Genomic DNA, 19,914 nt, shown 5'->3' on the forward strand with positions numbered 1-19,914 from the left:
GTGGTACTCATGATTCATATCAGAAAAAGAAACATTGCTAGCGGGGAGATCTAACAACCCTTTCAAGAGAGATGCATGACAAAAGAGACTCATGATGTCGAAACCACAGGTGCTTGGTGGGGCTGAAACTCAGATAGAAGAGAGAGAACAGCTAGTGGGAACAGGAAAGAAACTAATGTTGGGGCAATAGTGGGCTAAGGTTATTTAGTTGTGAGTCCCAGAATTGAGCGTCCAGGTAAAGATCCTTAGTGGAGATTCTGAGTGGATTCCAGTCCCATGCGTCCTGAGATGTCCACAGCCCCCTGTTGTTTTCCTCAGTCCAAATTAAAAGAATAAAGATGAACTGTGCAAGTGGGTAAAACTGCAGATTTAGCGCTTTTACATCGCTGAATGGTCTGGAAAGCATGCGCCACCCAAGGGAAAAAACAATTGGCACCTTGGCACCAAACTCCAAACCGAAAACTCCAGGCCCAAAACTAAACAACAACCTGGGGAAGTTCCATATGCCCATACTACATCTGTGCTTTTAATCCATCAGCAAGCGTTTTGAAAAATACTGACATCTTGAAATCATCCAACTTTATGGTCATGCCACTTCATGTATTACCCTCCATTCAGTGACTGCAGGAACTGTTACTCCTCAGCAGGCGTAATGTAAAGGGTGGATACTCCAGCGTATGTAACCCTCAACTTAGCTGGGTACTGGAGGAAAAAGCGTATTGAAATGAAAGATTACATATGGGGGAGAAGGTTCTGTGGAGCCCAGCCAGTTTCACAGAATAATCCTAAAAGATCATAATTTTTCTCTCTCCCATGCAAGGTTGTGCTCCCCTCCTTACTGTTTGCAGTATTAGAGCCTTCTGATTAAAATCTAGAAAACAGGCTATGATCACTCTAGGCCAGTCATGATTTTCCTGCCTGAGGCTTATTCGATGTACTCTCGCGATGCATAAGGTTCCCACAATTTCAGGTAATTGGAGTGTAGCAGGCAGCCATTTTTCCAGAAACTCTCTAAGTTCATTGTCGAGCAACGTTTCAGGAAGTCCCATGAATCTTAAATTGTTGTGGCTCATGCAGTTTTCAAGATCTTCTAACTTGTTTTCAACCGCCTCCAGCCATGTCTCTGCCCTGGCCACTGCTCCTTCAGCAATCCAGATGCCATCTTCCATTTTGGACATGTGCTGCTCCATAGCTGTCAGGCGTTGAATGGCTGAGTCAAGAGAACCCGACAGCGCATTGAACTTCTCAAGTATTTAATCAAATTTACAATCTAACTTAGTATCAATGACCTTTTCTATCATTCCAGTCACTACAGTAATCAGCGCATCTGTCTGCGCTGATTCGGCCACTCCTTCCACCTTGCCGTCAGGCATCTTGGGGTCTTCCAGTCAGATCGTTTCTTTTTCTTTCTTGGCAAGCTGGTTAGACATGACCAGTCCTAGACAAGCACGATCACAGCAGCACTCGTTTTTCGGTGCCAGAGCATCCAATGTGGTCACAATTTTGGTCAGTTTCGGCAGGCTGGGGGTAGATAGCGAGCAGGCCAGAAAGGTGCCAATCAACAACACGTCCAGCTCCTCTCACAGCATCATGTGACTACCCCTATTATTTTTATTCTGCCATCATATTCTTCTTCCCTCAGCTAACCAGGCAGCTTGAGTACTTCTTCCCTTGAGGTTTTTGAAAGAAAAATTACCTAAACTGGGATTCTAGTTTAAATTGGGATGGTGATAGCATTATGTATCTTTCCTACTGTTCTTTGGATGCCCATAAGGTTCTCTCTCAGCACCTCGATGATCTGATCTCTCTTATGTCACCCACCTCTGCTGCACCTCGCATGTTTATGACCTTTGTTGTCCGCACCTGGGCAAGGGTCAAGAGAGAAATGTATATCTGCAGAGCAAGAAACAGCTCTAGCAGACATGATATGCACGCACAGAACTGCAGCTATGGTGCTCATGATTCATATCAGAAAAAGAAACATTGCCAGTGGAGAGATCTAACAACCAGACTAAAGAGACTCATGATAAAAGGGAGTCATGTTGCCAAAACCACAGGTGCCTGGTGGGGCTGAAACTCAGATAGAAGAGAGATAACAACCTGTGGGAACAGGAAAGATACTAATATTGGGGCAATAGTGGGCTAAGATGAAAAGAAACAGATCCAGCTATCATGATGCTGAGATAAGAGGAAGCTGGTAAACAAAAAAAGAAATTTTCTATATAAGCAGAGAACTGTCAGGTCATTTGTCTCTCCTTCCCTGTACTCTGTCTTACTTTGCATACCAATAAATGCTTCTAACCTGAGTACTCTGTCTGTTTATCTGAACACGGGATAAGCACGGTAAGAAGCCTTATTTACTCTTTCAAGTGGTTTCATGGAGTGTCCCCTAATTCTTGTACCAATGGGGCAGCAGGTTGAAAACAGACTGGAGAAAGCATTTTCTTCATTCGACGAGTCAACGCACAATTAAGCTATGGAATTTGTTGCTGGAGGATGTGGTCAACACAAATACCATAGCTGAGTTTAAAAGGGGTCCAGACAAGTTCCTAAAAGAAAAGTTCATAACTTATTATTAGCCAGGAAGACATGGGAAAAGCCACCACTGGCAATAAGAAATGGGATCTGCCGGGTACTTTCTAGAGATCCAGATTGGCTACGATTGGCTACTGTTGGAGACAGGATGCTGGGCTTCATGATCCCTTGGCCTGATCCAGCATGGCACTTCTTATGCCCACTGCAGAGATCTGTGTAAATCTCATGGACAGTCTCTCTGTGCAGGAGTTCATGTAGAGCGCTGAAGTTTTGCTTGTGGTATCTACTCTTTGCCCACTGAAGGCTGCAGTGAAGCAGTCTGAACTGACCCGTACTGGATAACAATGACATAAAAAGTTTCAATTTCTGAAACACAGTCATCAGGCCAACAATGTTTTAACACATGATTAATCCTAAAATCCCTAAATTCAAAGTCATTCTGCAATAGAGTTCGGCTACCCCTGTTAAATGTAACTGTACCTTCGGTCACCACAGTTCTAGTTTTATGTTTATAAGGCACTCCCATTTTATGTAAACCAGCAAGATATGTTTTCATGATTGCCGGTATATAAAAACTCTAAATAAATAAATAAATAAATAAATAAATAGAGGCTTAACAATTTGCTGTGCACACGACATGCTACACGTGCACGTGCCGGCTGCTGAACCCTGCAGGCAGTCTTTGCGATTGTTCTGGCATTGTGGCAGTATCATTGATGCTAATGGTGCCAATTGTGCATTGCCATGGCTACGCCCTAGAAAATCAGCAGGTTCTCACCGACTTTTGCTGTTCTGTAGTGAATGGCACTAAGGGGTAGATTTTCAGAGCCCTGCTCGCCTAAATCCGCCCAAAACCGGGCGGATTTAGGCGAGCAGGGCCCTGCGCGCCGGGAAGCCTATTTTACATAGGCCTCCCGGCGCGCGCAGAGCCCCGGGACTCACGTAAGTCCCGGGGTTCTCGGAGGGGGGCGTGTCGGGGGCGTGTCGGGGGCGGGCCCGGTCGTCGCGGCGTTCCGGGGGCGTGTCGGCAGCGTTTTGGGGGCGGGTACGGGGCGTGGCTACGGCCCGGGGGCGTGGCCGCGCCCTCCGTACCCGCCCCCAGGTCGCGGCCCGGCGCGCAGCAGGCCCGCTGGCGCGCGGGGATTTACGTCTCCCTCCGGGAGGCGTAAATCCCCCGACAAAGGTAAGGGGGGGGTGTAGATAGGGCCGGGTGGGTGGGTTAGGTAGGGGAAGGGAGGGGAAGGTGAGGGGAGGGCAAAGGAAAGTTCCCTCCGAGGCCGCTCCGATTTCGGCGCGGCCTTGGAGGGAACGGGGGGAGGCAGCGCGGCTCGGCGCGCGCAGGCTATACAAAATCGATAGCCTTGCGCGCGCCGATCCAGGATTTTAGTGGATACGCGCGGCTCCGCGCGTATCTACTAAAATCCAGCGTACTTTTGCTTGAGTCTGATGCGCAAGCAAAAGTAGGCTGATCGCGCTTCTTTTAAAATCTACCCCTATATGTGGAATTATTGCACGGCATATCCTGCAAGCTGTACCTACTTAATAGATGCAGTACCTATTTTCCAAGTCCCATGGCCAATTTTGAACATGGACCCCCCTTTGCATCTCTTTTAAATGTCCATGTCTGATCAGTAATTAGCCTGAAAATGTTCTCAAAGAACCATTAAGGAAGCGTATTATAAAGTAACCCAGATCTTTACCCACACAGCCAATAACAGCCTTCTTACGCCTCTACTGTCCCTCTAGTGCTCTCCACCTCAGCTTCCCTCTCATTCTCTCTAGGCACTAGATTGAAGTATTTTTACCTAAGCCTTGCTCACCCTCTACCAGAGCTGCTTGCTTCCTTAACCCACCTGAACTGCACCCATGCTGGAGTTTCATATCTCAGAAAGCATACAATATACATCACACATGACAGAAAGAACATGCCAGTAGGTAAGTGAAGCCTCTTACGGCATCAGGTACTATAAGAAAAACCATATAACTACATATGTATAAAATACATGAGATTTATTCTGAATCATGAACATGGAATTCACTGATGCCTCCACAAATCTCTGGCTGGTATAATATTTCCGTACAGTTTGTCAGCTATCAAGTGTTATCTGTTTTAGCTTTTCTCTTTCCGTTTCTTATTATCAGTAGCCTATCAACGTGTCTAAGTTTACTGCATGTCTTCCAGCTGCGGCTCCTCAAGGCCAGTTTTAGGGAGATATAAGCAGTGCAAATGACCAGGGCCCTCTTAGCAAAGCGAAGTGATGTCACTAAGACAGAGTTTCAGGATGCCTAGCACTGTCTAGGCCTGCTCCTTAGTTTCTGCTCTGGGTGTCTAACACCCACCCTGCTGATCCTAGGCTAGTTCAGATTGAATAGTTTTTATTTTACGTTGTAATGTGTTCTGGCAAAGGATTGACTAATGACTAGGGAGTTGGCAACTGGGAGTACTGTAAGCCCTACAAGACAATCAACGAGTACTTAATTGCATGTAAGGTTTTAGAACAGGAATGTTTACTGAATCACTAACAGTTCTAAATGTTACAATATGTATGGACAATTTGCTTGATTAGCTGCTTGTTATCTCTCTATCATGATACTTTGCAAATTAGCATACATGGGAACTCTCTGGGTTGGACCTGGAGACTCCAGGTTTAGAAATTGGACTTTTGCTCTTTAGGGAGAGAACCCAGGATCTCCTTTATGGGGCCCTTACCCTGGCTCGGTTTTGAAAAGCTCCCGGTTCCCATTTCCCCCTCCCTCCACCCCGGCCACTGACACGCCCTCTCCCCCTCCCCAGTACCCTCGCTTGCAACCCCGCTGCTGATTCTTCTGTGGTACTGGCTCCTCTCTGTGGTTCAGTGATCAGCTGTTTGGGAAATGCAAAGGCCGCGAGGAAGAAGAAAGGAGCCAGCACCTCAGCAAGGGGAGGGTAAGGACCGGGAGACTGATGGGACGAACGTGAACATGAGGATGGGTGGGAAGAATAGCTCATGCAGAGAGGGGACAAACACCAAGATGGAGAGGAGGGGAGAAAAAGGTGTGAGTGAAGAGGAGAGAGGATAAAACAAGGAGGGAGGGAGAAAACTGGGAATGTGGGAGAGACTGAGGGAGAGGGAGAGAGGATAAAACAAGGAGGGAGGGAGAAAACTGGGAATGTGGGAGAGACTGAGGGAGAGGGAGAGAGAAGACGGGAAGAATAGGAAGAGGATACGAGGAGAAAGCAGGAAAGCAGCAAGGAAAAGAAAGTACTGACATATTTAATTCTCAAGGAAAGAAACAAAGGCGGAAGAGGCAGAACTGAAACAGAAAATTAAAAAGGAAAAGAGACAAGGCAAACAAAGGAGAAGAAATTCTGCTGAACCAGAAAAATCAAGCCAGAGATACCAAAGGTTGGAAACTCTTTTACTGTTTGATAAAGTACATGAAGTAGAAAGTATTTTTCCTGGGGGGAGAGGGAGGGAAGAGAGAATCCATGCTGTTACCCTAACCTGGCCCATCTCAGGGTTGGCAGAATTTAAAAGTTCCCGGGTATTCGCATTAGAATAATTAGACATTCTATGGCAAGCAATGGAGGAAATGTTCCCTACAACTCGATTGTAAAATTAAGAACTAATGCATATATGGCCCCCTCTAGGTCCAGACTATGAATTACCCCTATGCTTTGGGTTGGGAGTACCACATGAGATATTATATTCACTAATATGATTTATCTTCAGGTTCGTAGCCTGAGTGGGGGATGAGACAGGATCCCGGACACCCTGATACCACAATTCTGTGCCCTTCCCAAACAATCGCTCACTTGTGCCACCACAGACCAGATAAAATCAGCACAACAGAATAACACAATAATTAACCCTTTTACTAGTATTATGTATGTAGATAGTAAAGTGAAGAATAATATCAGCTTGCAGTTTTCTTATTTTAAATCAAACAATGCAAAAATAACACTGGGTATGGCCTGATAGTCAGAGCAACCAACATAATCATATGGATAGCAAAAAAAAAAAAAAGGAACACTAATACAGAAATTAGGGGGGGGGGGGGAAGGCAGTGAAGTACACAACTTTCAGAAATTGTCTTTACCCCTGAGTGACACCAGTTTGTCCCAAACACAAAATTGTATGGGAAAAAAAACAAACAAGAAAATGGAGGAGTCCCTCTGGATGGTGGAGCTGGCTAGATGAATAACTAAATAGATGAGCACTGCAGTGTGTGAAAGGTCTTTCTGTCCTAGGGAGCTTCCCCAAATGGTTTACTTGGTACTGAACAGAATGTGGGCCTGGTTTTAGACCCTTATAGAAAGACCTTGGTCCATCAGCTTCTCTTTTCCTGCGCTATCGCATGTGGCTGTGGCAAGGGTTTATGCTTGCCTTTGACTGAAAGGCTGAAGCAGTTAAGATGAGATACTGAATTTGGGGACAAAAGGCAAGGAAATAAACCTTCTCCCTCCTCTGCTAAAATATTCTGTGTGCAAAGTTTAGATTGCTTATCTCAGGAGGGTGATCCATGTGCTCCTTGGCCTGGATATCTCTGGAAAGGAAGTCTCTCGGTCTATCAGCTCCTGGCTACTCTGTCCCTCAATGGGATTTTACATGTAGCTCGGCTATGAAGCAAGAACAGCTGTCTGTCTTTCTGTTTCCTCAGAGTTCAGACTTCTGTCTCTCCCTCTTGATAATTAGCTCTTCAGGAGAAGAACTGATTGCAGAGCTGCCAGAAGCACTTCTCTCTTTCTGACTCCTGGCTCCAATTCCTGGCCGTCCTCACCCTGCACACATGGAGCCAGGCAATTTGCGTCTTTTCTTCCTTAAATGGTCTCCCAGCATTCCTGTGGCTTCCTCCTCTGCTGGCTATGTAGTGTTGTTCTCTGAGCAGGCTAAACAGTACAGTCTTTTTCCTAATTTGTTAACAATATGAGCGCTGGATGCTGGTTCTTGCAGAATATTTGTCATTCACAGGAGAGCCTACAGTGGTTTGATGTATTTTCATATTCCTTCACCTTGGTTGCGGCAGCTTGTAGTTTCTGCATGGTTGAAAAAAACCTTTCTGGCAGATCCAAAACACATCACTCAGATCCAGACACAGCTTGGTCCTCATTGTAAGGCTCCTCCAACACATGATAAGCTCATGGGGGGCAGGAACATGGTTTATAGTAGCTTGCTACACATATAAATTTCATGGGTGCTTTCTCTAAAGTTACAATTTAGTGGGGGCCAATGCTTCTTACCAAGACAGTTACTACTCACTCATTTGCTCTACAGAGTTGATCATATTTCACAGTCTCTGAATACATACACATGCAGTGACATTCTTATATTGTAGGATGCATTGGTCCCAGCACATCTTACCTGACAGTACATTGGCTCTGCCCTCACAGCATGTTTGCAGTGGTCTACTAAGGGGGGGAGGCAAGGCAGCAGTCTGCCCCGGGTGACTGCCAGGAGGGGGATGCTATCCACTGTTTCCTCTAAACTCTGTGCTTGCGTGGCCGAGCACAACTTTTGTCACCCCCATGCAGATTGGTGGGCTGTGCTGGAACTCATCCCACCATGGCCTGAAGAAAACAAGAGATCCCCAAACCTCCAGGTGCTCCTTCTCCTTCCTGCCTACGTGGCCTGTAAGAAAAATGTTGCCAGAGCCACACAGGCAGGAAGGAAGAGGAGCATCGGCCCGCATACAGAAGAGGAACGGGATCTATGGCACAGCCACCACAGATCCCACCTTGCCATGTCCCAAGAAAACGAGGCCCTAAAGCAGAGCCCCTACATATCCCATCTCGCAGCAGCCAAGAAGATCGGGGCCACCGTGGAGCTCATCCTGTGGTGACCCGCGAAGAGGAGAACCAAAGGCGAGAGGAAGGCTGAGGCCCTGTAGTGTGTGTGTGAAAGTGAGTTGAGAGACTGGGAGTGAGAGCCTGTATGTTGTGAGAGACAGAGACAGTATGTGAGCGCCTCTATGTTTGTGTGAGAGAATGTGAGAGTGAGAGCCTGTGTGAAAGTGAGACAGGATGAGAGAGCCAATGTGTATGTATGAGAGAGACAGCATGTGAAAGTGATAGCCATGTGTGTGTGAGAGACAGCGTGTGAGAATGAGAACCTGAGTGTGTGTGAGAGAGAGAGACAGCATCTGGGAATGAGAGCCTTGGGGGGGGGGGGGTGTGCAAGATGGCCGATCAGTAGACGGCAATGTGAGATCTCTCTTGGGCGTTTTTTCTTCAATTTCTTTGCCTCTTGTTTATTTTTACCTGTAATGGGCAGAAAGAGGAAGCCAAAGACTGGGTCCTTCCCTGCAGCCCACCCGATGCACCCCTTGAGGGCCCGATGGACACCCATGCCTTCAGCAGCAAGCCGTTGCCGGGAAGTCAGCCACTGGACACAGAGAGTGAGGGGAATTCAAGCTCCCTTCTCCCCCAGGCACCCTTTCATCCTTGAGCCCATCAGAGAACCCCGCCCAGGAATCCCGCTGCAGTCAGAGCCTCCCGAGTTTCATCGGGATTGTCGCTGGATGATGAAGTCGGTGCAGCGAGCTTGGCAGGGAGTGGTGGGGAAGGCCTTGCAGTGGATAGTGCTGCGATCGTCTCTGGACACCCGGGTGAAATGTTTGCCAGAGCTGAAAGACTGGGGAGGGATGGAGGATCTGACGCTGGCGTGGCAAGTGACTCACATTTGCAATTACAGCCATGCTTGCCTGTGAAGAGACCCTCTTCTTTTTCGCTAGAGTCTAAATGGGATGCCACAGTGGACACTGGGAGTTCTATTTCTCAGCAGTTGGCCCCTCTAGTTAAAAACTGTATTGATTTGGATAAGCAAGTTCAAGTATTGGCTAATACTTCAACGGACCTGGGCCAGCCACTGGTGTCAATTTGTTTTGACTTGAAAACTGTCAAATTAACTCAAGAGGCAATTATTAAAGAACATTTGAATTTTGCTTTAAAAATGGAAAACTTTGAAAGCACAGTGAGGAATAAAAATCTCAGTTTTATTTATTTTCCCAAACTGCCTTTAATATCTCCAAAAGAGATGTTCAGAAGATATTTATTTGAGATTTTACATGTCCCTGAGAGCACTATTCCTCCGGTTTCTAAGATCTACTATCTTCCACCTTTTAAAAGGAGATCTGAAGAAGCTAATGGGGGTGCTCAAGTGCCTTTAGTTCCCTCTGAAGGTTCTAGTGTGGACGTATCTCTTTGCTTGAGACCTCGGATACTGAATTGGCTGTCCCAGCTATGCTTATAGTTTCTTTTGCTCTTGAACCTGACAAAGACTGGCTATTGAGACTTTTCTTTCAACATAGATCTGAAAGCAATCTCTTCTTATGCGTTCTAGGGTTCAACAAGTGGGGGGTATTTTTTTCCTTAAGTTTCCTTGTAAATGTTTGGTCAAGTACCAGGATAATTCTTATGTTTTTTTTATAACACCTCCTCCCCACCCCCCCCCCCGCCCTGCAATTGACCCAATTACTGAGTGACAAAATTGCAATTGTTGAACCCCCCTGAAACTTCTCAGTCCTGGGTCTTTAATAACTAGTTCTCCATTGTGCGGCTTAAATATAGATCTTTTCTTTGCCTCAAAAATTAATATATTATAACCTTGGGTTGTGTAATGGATCGCCCCCCATTGTTTGAGGACTAAGATTGGAAATTGAAATGATTTTATATTGATGACTTTATTTTTCTCTTGTAATACTTGTGGTTTTCAAACTCCTATTCTTTTTCCTTCAAGATTTATGTCTTGTATTTATTTCTGGAAATGCATAAATAGATTAAAAAAAAAAAGAACGAGAGCCTTAATGTGTGTGCGAAAGACAGTCAGCGTGTGAGAATGAGAGCCTGAGTGTGTGTGTATGAGAGTCAGTGTGTGAGAATGAGAGCCTGAGTGTGTGTGTGAGAGAGAGACAGTGTGTGAGAATGAGAGCCTGAGTGTGTGTGTGAGAGGGACAGCGTGTGAGAATGAGAGCCTGAGTGTATGTGTGTGAGAGACAGCATGTGAGAATGAGAGCTTGAGTGTGTGTGTGAGAGAGACAGCATGTGAGAATGAGAGCTTGAGTGTGTGTGTGAGAGAGAGACAGTGTGTGAGAATGAGAGCATGAGTGTGTGTGTGAGAGACAGCGTGTGAGAATGAGAGCCTGAATGTGTATGTGAGAGACAGTGTGTGAGAATGAGAGCTTGAGTGTGTGTGTGAGAGAGAGAGACATCATGTGAGAATGAGAGCCTGAGTGTGTGTGTGAGGGAGGAAGGGAAGAAGACAGGTGGAGAGAGAAGAAACAGAAAGAAAAAAAGAGACCCTGTAAAAGGAATTGGGAAAAGACCAAAAAAGTGAAGGTGGGAAAAAAAAAGCCTGGGACCAACCAATTTGAAAACTAATATCAGATAGCAAAAAGGTAAAAAAAAATGTTTGAATTGTTAGTGACTGGCATATGTTATCTTTGGGAGTGTGCATTACATATTTGTATTTTGTTCTGTCAGGCTTTCCATTGGTATTTGTCTGCATGTTTCTGTTTCTAATTTGTAGTCCCTTATTCTGTATTAGGTAAAAGTAATTGAGGTGCAGTATTTCTGCTAGTATGTAGTTTTTCTGTAGGGCTTTGTAGCAGCGGGCTGCTGGCGTGCCATCACCCGACTCGGGGGCTAGTCCGGAAGCCTCGACCACGCCCCTGGGCCGGCGCCATGCCCCGGTCCCGCCCCGAACCGCCCCCCCTGACCCCCGGACACGCCCCCTCCCCTTTTACGAAGCCCGGGGACTTACGCGCATCCCAGGGCTGTGCGCGCGCTGGTGGCCTATGCAAAATAGGCGCGCGCAGGGCATTTAAAATCCAGCCCCGAGTGAAAAAGAATTTTCTTTGATTTGTGTTAAATGAGCTACTTGCTAACTTCATGGAATGCCCCCTAGTTTTTCTATTATCTGAGAGAGTAAATAACCGATTTACCATTAACTTGATCAAGTCCCCGTCAGTCGTCTCTTCTCCAAACTGAACAGCCCTAACTTCCTTAGCCTTATCTCATAAGGCAGCCGTTCCATGCCACTTATCATTTTGGTCGCCCTTCTCTGCACTTTTACCAGTACAACTATATCTATTTTGAGATGCAGCAACCAGAAATTGCACAAAGTATTCAAGATGCAGTCTCATCATGGAGCAATACAGAGGCATTATAACATCCATCATTTTATTTGCCATTCCCTTCCTAACAATTCCTAACATTCTGTTTGCTTTTTTGATTGCCACAGCACACTGAGCTGACGATTTCAATGTATTATCCACTATGACACCTAGATCTCTTTCCTGGGTGGTATCTCCTAAGATAGAACCTAACATTGTGTAACTACAGCAAGGGTTATTTTGCACTTGTCTACATTAAATTTCATCTGCCATTTGGAAGCCCAATCTTCCAGTCTTGCAAGGTCTTCCTGCAATTTATCACAATCCGCTTGAGATTTAACTACTCTGCATAATTTTGTGTCATCCGCAAATTTGATCACCTCTCTCATTGTACCTCTTTCCAGATCATTTATAAATAAATTAAAAAGCACAGGTCCAAGTACAGATCCCTGAGGCACTCCAGTGTTTACCTTTTTCCACTGGGAAAACTGTCCATTTAATGATGTCCAACAACGAATATTGGTATAGAAAAACCTTAAATAAATAAAATAAATAAATAAATAAACAAGCTTGTACCATGTCGCCAGTGAGGAAAATTTTCCACACTCCAATGATTGAAATACTGGCTATTGACCACTATGCCTCATTGTTCAATATTTCATCCATCCTAATGTTATTCGAGTCTCTTTCCTAATGCTTGGCTCACAATTTGCTTTTCAAAAATAGTCTCAGTTCACCTTCCATCAGCAATTGCCATCATAATACTGCCATGCTGCAGATGTTCTCCTCCAATATAACCAAGTGTCCTCTTCAATATTCCTCCATTGTAACCAAGTGTGCACCTGAATATTCCTCCCATATATTATAAGTGTCCTGATGCTGCAGCGTTTCAGCACTCCTGTGTGCCTGCATCAGGGGAATATCAAACGTTTCTTCAAAATGGCCTCCCAAGCTGGATCACTCACTTGGTTATCATGGAGGAATATTAGCATACAAACATTTCAAAGTGTATTTTTTGTTTGTATTAGCATTCTGTTTTTCAGTTGACAGGGATAAATTAGAATTTTATAGCTCAGGTGAGTTTTTAGTTACAGGCACTTGGACTATTTTTCTAATTATTGGAACCTCACTGTCGGGATGCCCTAACTCTAATGCTTCACAAGTATCCTTCGAAGATACCTCTCTCTGAACCACGAGCTGCTGAGCGACTGTTGGCTTTCTCCTTTGTTCTAGTTTAAAAGCTGCTCTATCTTCTTTTTAAAGGTTAGCGCCAGTAGTCTGGTTCCACCCTGGTTAAGGTGGAGCCCATCCCTTCGGAAGAGACTCCCCCTTCCCCAAAAGGTTCCCCAGTTCCTTACAAAGCTGAATCCCTCTTCCTTGCATCATCGTCTCATCCACGCATTGAGACTTCATCTTAAATTTGTTCAGTTACTAGTTAAGTTTTAGGTTGCCATGGGAGTAGGACTGCGTACAATTAGGGTCCTTTAAATGTATTAGCATAGTGACTTACAAGGTAATGATTAAACTCTTGACAAGGTGTGGGGAATTTCTGAATTTAAGTTAAAAGGCTGATTAATTATTTTATTTTTATTTTCAGTGTGAAAGTGTCATCTGCCTATAAATTAAAGGATGAGCTACAGGTGGGGTATGTGAGGGGTGGGAAATACAAACACACTAACTTCTTGCTTGCCTTTCTGGCTACCTATTTAATACAAAACACACAAATTTCTTCTTTTTTGATGAGTGTGCCTGAACAGAAAACCAACATGGAGAACGGTAACCGACCCAGCATCCTCTGCTCTCTTAGCCGATGTGACCTCAAAGTGACTTGCTGAGCATGACTTACAGAATTCCCAGGATATCGGTACAGGCAGTCAAGCTGGCTCCATACGGTGATGACTAATCATAGGGTCACACAAAGCAGAAGCCAATGGTGGGAACTTAAGGCTATACGGACACTACAGAGGTAATCTTTCTCAGGGGTTTCTATAAACACAGCTACAGATGTGTTAATTACCTTGATCAGCAAGATTCTAACAGAACAAAAGACTACCTAAAAAGTGATGGTAAATGGGCCCCACCCTGGAGAAATACTCAGGGGTAGCTAGGGATGATCTTATCATGCTGTTGACATGACAACCAATGTAAATTATTCTCTAAGGCAGTCACACACACTAGAATCTTCCACAATATTGTATGTTATCTATAAAAGAAGGATCACTTCCTGTATACAATGAGATGCTGGTGGTCTGTTTGTCAGAGGCATGGCATCAGCATTTCCCAAGAATACTTATCTCGTTCAATAAAAAATTATGCTTTCAATATAAATCTAAGTGTTCTTGTCTCCCTAGCCATAAGCGTCATAAAAAATGGTGTGGCGCTTAACATTTTGCCTGCCTTTCTGACTACCTATTTAATACAAAATACACAAACAGCTGTTTCCCTAACCCACTCACAACCATGGGTTAGGAAAACAGACGCTCAATTAATGGGCATCCGTTTTCCTAACCTGACTGCTGGCAAAAAAAATTTTCATGCTGTTCCTGTGGTTCCTCCTGTTTAGTATTGGCCGATACTAAGTAGGAGGAACCACTAAAAATCAGTATTTTGGGCTTTTTTGTCGCTTTATGGGGTGTTTTTCAGACGGCTCGGAGTGAGTGAAGACTTAACGTCACCCTGGGGCTGGCGTTTTCTGTGTTAAAATGTGCATGTTGGGTGCACGGTGATTTTTTGCATCGGGGGTAATAGCTAATAGCCTCATCTACATGAATTTACATGTGATAAGCGCTATAACTATTCGCTGGTTTGGACGTGCCAATCCCCTTATTGCATCCAGAGCGTCCAAACCGCGCATCCAAGCACTTGTTAACCTGTGTGCTAGGCTCAGCGTACACTATTGCATCGGCCTGAGAGAAAGCCCTGGCCTGTGCTGCCAGTCTGTTCATGTTGCTAGCGCTCTGTCTCTCAGCTAGCACACAGAAACTTCTTTACCTGCAGCATTTCTGAGCAATTATATAAATTCCAGGAAGGATCAGGCTCCACAATCTAAGCTGAGGAGCTAGAACAGCACTTCCCAAACCGTTATCTAGAATGACCCCAATTTAATACTTGAAAATTTACATGATGCTAACCAAAACAAAATAGCAAATCTTTCCTGCTAGATCTCCATTCCCCTCCCTTTGCCTCACTCTTCCACCCCTACCCCAGCTCAGCCAATGCAGAGAAGCGGAGGCAGTCAGTATGAGTCCTGTAAGTGCGGCTATAGGATCCATTCTCGCCAGTGCAGCCAGATGTGAAACATAAAATGATTATATGGAAATCTCTAAATTATTATAAGAGTGCTAAAATGGAAAAATCTGCTTTGCAATCAAGATAAGACAAGAAAATGCTTAAAAATTCATATAGCAAACCAGGGCTTTGTAAACAACAGATCTGAAACATTGCCTTACCCATGGAAATTGGGTATTTCAAAATTGCTCACCCTGTGGGTAAAAGTATGTAGTGTTCCACATTGTAGCAGAGGTGGGCCTGGGAGGAGGGCTGGGTCAGGAGATCGCTGTTATCCAAGCTCCCTGATCATCTCGGCTACAATGAAGTGAGGGAAAGGTTTATTATAATCAATGAATGTGAACTGTGAACACAGATGATCGCAAAACTGCTGGGTTTGGTGCAGAGCTAATTTTTCTGTTCTCAATTTTCTTTAAAATCCTAAACTGTATGTGGAGCCCCCGAAGTACCCTGGGTCATCAGTTTTGGTCTTGCCCCAACGTTAGATTATTTTGGGGAAAAGTACATAGTTACCTTCAACAGCAATGTGCCATCCAATTTGCCTTTCATGTTAATGTTTTTCTCTGGGATGATAGTAGAGGCATCTTTTTTGCCAAATCGACTACAAGGTGGTGGTTCCGACTAGTGGTCTTGTTAGCTAAGAAATGTATCTTGCAGAAGTGGTTGACCACGGATTCCCCAACTTTGATGCAATTGCGTAATATTATTCACCAGACCTGTCTACTGGATAAATATATAACCAAAGTGGAATGGTTTTGCCCCTGTACACACTTTGTGAATCGATGGGAGACTTACCTCTGTTCTGTATCTCCCTCAGTACGGAGTTTACTTCTTAATGATTTGCCCATATGCTAAAATGTGAATATGTCTGTTTTTCTTTTTTTTTCCGCTTTTAGTGTAACAGCCCTAGTTTCTCTGAATTCTTTGCTTGCTAGGAACCGATGTCCTGGGTCGGGAGGGGGGATGGGGGAACTGTTTAGCTGTAGGCTTAGTTCTGGAATTCATTTTTAGCTGTTTTTCCGGCTTATAAGGGTTTGGCTGGACAACGGCATATGTACTACATGCTTTGTACTTCTGGAACGTTTGTACAAAAACGAAAATAAGAAAATGTGACACTTTGAATTGTAATGCTTGAAATGTTTGTTATTCTTGTCACTTATAAAAATAAAGGAAATAAAGGAAAAAAAAATCCTAAACTGTGAAGGATGAAATGTTTTTGCTCCATACGGCAATCCTCTCGTTTGTTAAAATAAATCAAGAATTGGTTTATGGCTAATAATAAAAACAAATTGTAAATGTCATTTATTTACAATTATTTTTCTACTTACAGCCATTTATTTCAGAGGCAATAAAGGTTTAAATGAATCACCGGTCAGAAACAAACTGTGAAGGATGAAATGTTTTTGCTCCATACGGCAATCCTCTCGTTTGTTAAAATAAATCAAGAATTGGTTTATGGCTAACAATAAAAACAAATTGTAAATGTCATTTATTTACAATTATTTTTCTACTTGCAGCCATTTATTTCAGAGGAAATAAAGGTTTAAATGAATCACCGGTCAGAAACAAATCTTTCACCTTCTCGGCCACCGCGTGGCCCCACGCAGGGATGCAGTGGCGCGTGCACTCGACTCTCTCCCTCACCGTCCAACCCACTACAGTCGCGGCCCCGCGCCTCTCTCGGCACGCGGCCAAAATTGGCCAATCCCCGTAGGGCTGCTGGGGCAAGCGACAAGTCCAGGTCGCTCGCTTCACTCCCTGCCAGCTCCATTTTATCGTGCGTTTTGGGGCTTTTTCAAATGATCGCTCGTTCGATCCTTGATATGATCATACAAATGCAACAGTTATTGTACGCTTGGCAACCCTGGCTCTCACAGAAAGCCCGTGCGGGAGGGGCCGCGATGCTTGCGCTGAAGGCCGCTGAGGACCGTGTATGTAAATACGGGAGGGGGAAGCCCTATACCTCCCCCCCCCCCCCCCCCAATCCACTGATTTCTGGGACCCGTGGCGATACAAAGTCCTTCAGTACCTGCTCTACGTACCTTCTCTGGCAGAGATCACCAGTCTGTGGCAGGCTCGGCTTCCCTTCTTTCCCGCTTCTCTGTTGCTAAGCAACTCTCAACACAGAGGACTAAAGGATACTTACCCTGCTTCCCCCCACACTACAGCTAATGAAGGCTACTTGCATTGTCTAGTCAAGTGGCTCCACGATCCCCTTTTGTAAAAGTCACAGAAGAGGAATTCTTTTTTTCATTTACGTTTTATCAAGAGTTTTATAAGCAACGGAGGAGCATAGCAGTGTGCTGAAAATACATAATTAGAATGCCCAGAGTTTTCACATTGTTTGTTCTTAGTAGATTCGTTGCTGCCTAGCTTTAGTGATCTCACTATTGAAATCTTTGGTTTCCTCTATGTTTTGCTTTGATATGGTGAAATGGAATGGGAAAGGGTCCCCGTCCCCTGCCAGCTATCGCAGTAACAGTTCGCATAAGAAAGCCTGCAAAAACATGCCTTGTGCCAAGCTTCAAAGCAGACTTACATAAATCAGCTTTGAAAATGATCCTACCGAATCTACCTCCTCAGACTTATTATATCTTTTAAAATGTGCGCGGAATTGTTTCTTGAAAATTCATATTCACACTTTAAAAAATCCAAACAGTATATCTGTAAGTGCAAACCCCTAACCAACCCCGCCCCCCAGGTAAACTTACATGCAATCATGATACCAGGCATAAAGTTTATCCGCTTATCAAGTAGGCAATTTTATAAAAGGCCACTTCTATGGGCAAAAATATTTTACATGTAGAAGACCTCTTTAAAATATGCTTATGGTGTTTAAAATCATGAAAGGTCTAGAACGGGTAGATGTGAATCGGTTATTTACTCTTTCAGATAATAGAAAGACTAGGGGGCACTCCATGAAGTTAGCATGGGGCACATTTAAAACTAATCGGAGAAAGTTCTTTTTCACTCAATGCACAATTAAACTCTGGAATTTGTTGCCAGAAGATGTGGTTAGTACAGTTAGTATAGCTGTGCTTAAAAAAGGATTGGATAAGTTCTTGGAGGAGAAGTCCATTACCTGCTATTAATTAAGTTAACTTCGATAATAACCACCGCTATTACTAGCAATGGTTACATGGAATAGACAGTTTTTGGGTACTTGCCAGGTTCTTATGGCCTGGATTAGCCACTGTTAGAAACAGGATGCTGGATTTGATGGACCCTTGGTCTGACCCAGTATGGCATATTCATATGTTCTTATCTACCATCTATTTTTATTCTTGCTTTCAAGTTATTGCACAGTTTACCTAGCCAGATCCAAATATTGAGTCCAAGCTCTATTTTAGATAATACCAAGTAAATAAAGTACCAGTCAACTTTGTCAAAAGGCCAGACGTTTATTAGATTTAGCTTTATGAATTATTTGCAAAATGTTTCTAATTTTTCATGGGCTTGCCTACCTGGTCATCTCACCCACCACTTTAGGTTTAATTTTATTGAGCCTTATTGCTAACATTTTGCAAAAATCTTAAAAGATTGAATCTAAAATTATCGTTTCCAATTTTTGGTATGATCAATTCCAGCTGACCTCACATGAAAGTTGATAGTTTCTCCTCTTGACGTGAGGCTTTAAATATGTTTATGTGACCAGCTGCCAATACAGTAAAACCTAGAGGAACTGTCTTATGCTCCTATTTCTCAATCACTGTTATAAATACTTGCCTTTTAGAAAACTCTGTTATTTTCTGTATCAGCTTGCTGTGTTGCTAGATATCTGTGTTTCTTAACTCTTGGGCCTTGGGAAACTTCTTCTTGTGCTGGGAGTCCCAATGTGATTCTCCCCAATGAGAAAATTCCCTTTTCTTTTTCAAAAAATTATGGAACTGGGCATAAGATCCCCATTTCTTTGTTCTAAAAGCCAAGTTACTATTATGCAGTGATCTTCTAATGCTAATTGAATCATACACTCATTCAATATGGACAAATATTTTGTGTTATCGGGGAGCACAAAGTTGATGCAGTCTTAACTGATTTCAAGGCAGCAGTAAGTTCCTGGTTGAAGAACCATTGAACTAAATCTGGTCAAACACATATCCATTAAGTGCAGGAGAAGATAGTACTAAATTATGTAGTGCACATTTCAGTACAATAAGGTATTGATGCCAGACTCCTAGGTTTTGCTCCTTATTTCATGTGCTCAGTGTGTAGGGTGGGGGAAAGAGGTACCCCTAGGGCATATACAGGTTTGTGCATCAACTGGAAGCAGCACCTGCCGTTACAAAACGTATAGTCCTGAGAGGAAGGCATAGGAGCAGGGGCTCTGCCATATCTACCACCCACCTCTGCAAAATAAAAATGGAAAAAAATAAAATATATGTTCAACTGTTAGCTAAATGTATATATAGGAATAATGCTCACGTTGTGGTACAGGGGGGCAGGATAGCCATAGAAGCAAAAAATAAAAAAAATCAGATACTCTTAAGGCCTAGGTTCTCTATTTCAAATGGTACTACAGTGGTGGGATGTGGAGAAAGAAGGGCTGCTGCTCCCAGAGGGCACACCACATACAGAGTCAAAGTGCATGATGGATAAGGCCAGAGCCGGGGGAGATTTCTGCCTACACAGCAAAGCAGATACGGGCATTCAAGGTGAAATAGCAAGACATCCTCTCGGTAAGGTCATCTCCCTCACCTAAGGCTGAAATGCAGTTGGAGTCTTAAACTCCGAATGAGGGAAAGTCACAGAGAGATTTTACTACAGGTACTATGGCATTTTCCGATGCACGGTGATACAAAGCCAATACATACACCGCACTCTGCTAATTCTGACTAGGGCTAGCTGCAGCGGAGGTCCTTGCTGAACAGGCTCTTCAAATTTGTTCTTGCTGATAAAAAAAGGTTAACTGAGGATGAACCTCCCTGGCTCTAATCGGCTCACATACTTGATAAGTTATATTATCTAAGACCCTTGTTTCATGAAGCTCCAACCACTGCAGTT

General features: G+C 44.0%; 1 protein-coding gene across 2 annotated transcripts in view; it reads right to left on the reverse strand.

The window, feature by feature from the left end:
• Nucleotides 1-17,206, reverse strand: part of C5H11orf65 (chromosome 5 C11orf65 homolog) — an 83,465-nt gene extending 66,259 nt beyond the window's left edge. The window contains exons 1-2 of one of the 2 annotated variants that reach the window (XM_029602467.1): nt 16,956-17,206; nt 15,107-15,210 (exon numbers count right to left, since the gene is read on the reverse strand). The gene's annotated coding sequence lies outside the window, so the exon portion shown is untranslated. The remainder of the gene's footprint in view (nt 1-15,106; nt 15,211-16,955) is intronic. The other variant, XM_029602468.1, reaches the window with a different exon arrangement.
• Nucleotides 17,207-19,914: the final 2,708 nt, after the last annotated feature.

The sequence above is a fragment of the Rhinatrema bivittatum genome, chromosome 5 (genome assembly GCF_901001135.1).
Source record: "Rhinatrema bivittatum chromosome 5, aRhiBiv1.1, whole genome shotgun sequence".
NCBI lineage: Eukaryota > Metazoa > Chordata > Amphibia > Gymnophiona > Rhinatrematidae > Rhinatrema > Rhinatrema bivittatum.